The sequence below is a fragment of the Oratosquilla oratoria genome, chromosome 26 (assembly GCF_046742065.1).
Source record: "Oratosquilla oratoria isolate Oo_2021 chromosome 26, ASM4674206v1, whole genome shotgun sequence".
NCBI classification, from domain to species: domain Eukaryota; kingdom Metazoa; phylum Arthropoda; class Malacostraca; order Stomatopoda; family Squillidae; genus Oratosquilla; species Oratosquilla oratoria.
Window position 1 is genome coordinate 10,545,004 of NC_134802.1, and position 2,695 is coordinate 10,547,698.

Sequence of the window (2,695 nt, forward strand, 5' to 3'; positions counted from 1 at the left end):
CCTAATTTTAATAACTCAAGTGGACAATGGTCACCAGACTGTTACTACCTGGGCTGTCAATAAATCATTACCATCCTTGGTGAAGGCGGGTGACTTGCCGCGCAAAGCAATAGACGCCACTTGAGCCCTGTCCATGTTTCTTCTATTTCTCTGTATATTAGACATATATTTTCCTCACTACTCTGTATTCCACTGAAGAGGACACAGATCTGTGATCGAAAATAAATGGATATCGGCTACTTCATTCCTTCTTATCCCAACACAGTAATATATATATATAATATATATATATATATATATATAAATTATATATATAAAGATATAATATAATATATACGTTTCGTCTTAAACAAGAACAATTATCAAGATATAAACTGAAATAAACAAAAATTACATGGTAACAGTAAAGGTACTAGACGATAACAAGATATAACAGAAATAACAAAATATTACATGGTGACAATAAAGGTACTAAGACAATATCAAGACAACAACCTGAAATAACAAAAATTAACAAATGGTAACAGTAATAATAAAGGTGACAAGAATTATAAAAATAAATACGGAGACCTCACGTATTTAAAGGAGAAGGAAGGGTGTGACAGAGCTGGGGATGACAGAAGTATATATACCTAAAGATCATGTCAGACCAGGGGGGGGGGAGGAACAGACAATAACAGGACCGTCAGAGGTCAAGGGTAAGGGGGGTTGGGGGGTTGGGGGGATGGGTTAGGCGGGTGCGGTCACCTAGGGTGGGGGAGGAGGTTGGAGGGAGAGAGAGAGAAGGGGTAGAGGGGAAGAGGGGGATTTTTATTTCTAAATAAAGGAATCAGAGGAGATTAAAACAATTGCATTGAAATGTTCTGACCAGGATTTTTGTCCTTAATGTGAAAGGCTTCGAGTTGTAGGTTGGTAGTTGTAGTCTCCTAGAGTCATTGCATAATACAATAATTTTGGTGTTGTTGATCGAAATCATCTCTCCTGAGTTGCAGCGTTATGGGAACTCCTATGATGTTCTTTGATTGCCCCCTCTTGTAAGGAGGAAAGTTAGGCGACGGCTGACTTTACATCTAGTAAAAACCAATGTAAGAATGGGGGAGTAAATTAACAATTTCCTGTAGAACATTTATATTCATATACTACATTTAGTTTTTATGATGTGAAGTCCAGATCGCTTAGAACAAAATTGGTTTTCATGATCAGGGAGGAAGTTGTTTGGGTTTTTATAATATATAGAACTCTGAATTTGTTGTTCTCATTTGTAGAAGGCAATTTTTATAAATGATGTCCCCTGATGAATTTTTTCATCATTCTTATAATTACTAGTGAAGGTGTTTCTGTAGTAAATGTTAATGGAGTTATGATTTTGTGGTATCTTTAATTGTGAAATGGGATTCAAAGCATTTTGGAGGTAACAGAAACAAAGTCAGTGTTAGAATACCCATTATTTGTGAGCATCTGTCTCAGGTGTTGGAGTTCACTGTGTAAAGCTTGCCATGAGGAACAATACTGAAATGGCTCTTTTTATATATGCTCTAATGACACCTCTTTTGTAGTTGTCTGTGCACTCGCTCTTACCATTCATGCACTTATCCAAGTTGGTGGGTTTTCTATATACACTAGTAATCGAAGTTGTCGGAAGTAGAATCGACCAGCACATCCAGGAAGCGGAGTAGACCATTGTTGTTCATTTCAGTGGAAAAAGTTAAGCCTGAAATTTCCTGAAGTCGGCACCGTATATTTTCTAACAATTCAACAGAATGGGTGCTGACAAAGATGTCATCTACATATCTACAGTAAATATGTGGTTTTAACTCTCCGTCCTGGAAGGCTGATCTTTCTAACGCAGACATGAAGGCTTCAGCGATGAGGACACCTAACGGGATCCCATCGCTACCCCATCTTGCCGCACGTAAAGGTTTCCCTCTGGGCACCTGAATGGAACTTCTGTGGTGCAGGTGACCAGTAATTCTTTTAAAGTGGACTCAGGGATACGGGGGGGTGGGATGTCATCATTATGATACACATATTCAAGGATGATATTGATTGTTCTTAATATAGGAATTTCAGTGAAAAGATTTTTAGCATCTAATGATGCCAGGATTCCGACAGGTTTATTAACCCTTAGGATGTCAACAAAGTCTTCAGTAGAGCGGAGGGAGTATGTTCTAGGAATGTAAGGGGAGATGATATCATGTAGCCGTTTGGCAACATGGTAAGAAGGGGTGGGGATTTGGGAAATGATAGGCCTGAGTGGGTTTCCTTCCTTGTGAGTTTTAACGTTCCCGTAGAAGTAACCGGGTTGAAAATCGCCGATTACCTTAGCTAATTTGGGTCCTCCTGTTTCTGCATTTACTACCGAGACTACAACTACTCGAAGCCTTTCACATTAAGGACAAAAATCCGGTCATTAACATTCAATGCAATGTAATCTCCTCTATTCCTTTATTTAGAAATAAAAATCCCCCCTCTCCCTCTACCCCTTCTCTCTCTCTCCCTCCACCTCCTCCCCCACCCTCGGTGACCGCACCCGCCTAACCCTCCCCCCCAACCCCCCAACCCCCCTTACCCTTGACCTCTGAGGTCCTTATTGTCTGTTCCTCCCCCCTCCCCCCTTGGTCTGACCTGATCTTAGGTATATATACTTCTGTCATCCCCAGCTCTGTCAAAACATATGTCAAAACATATGTCAAAA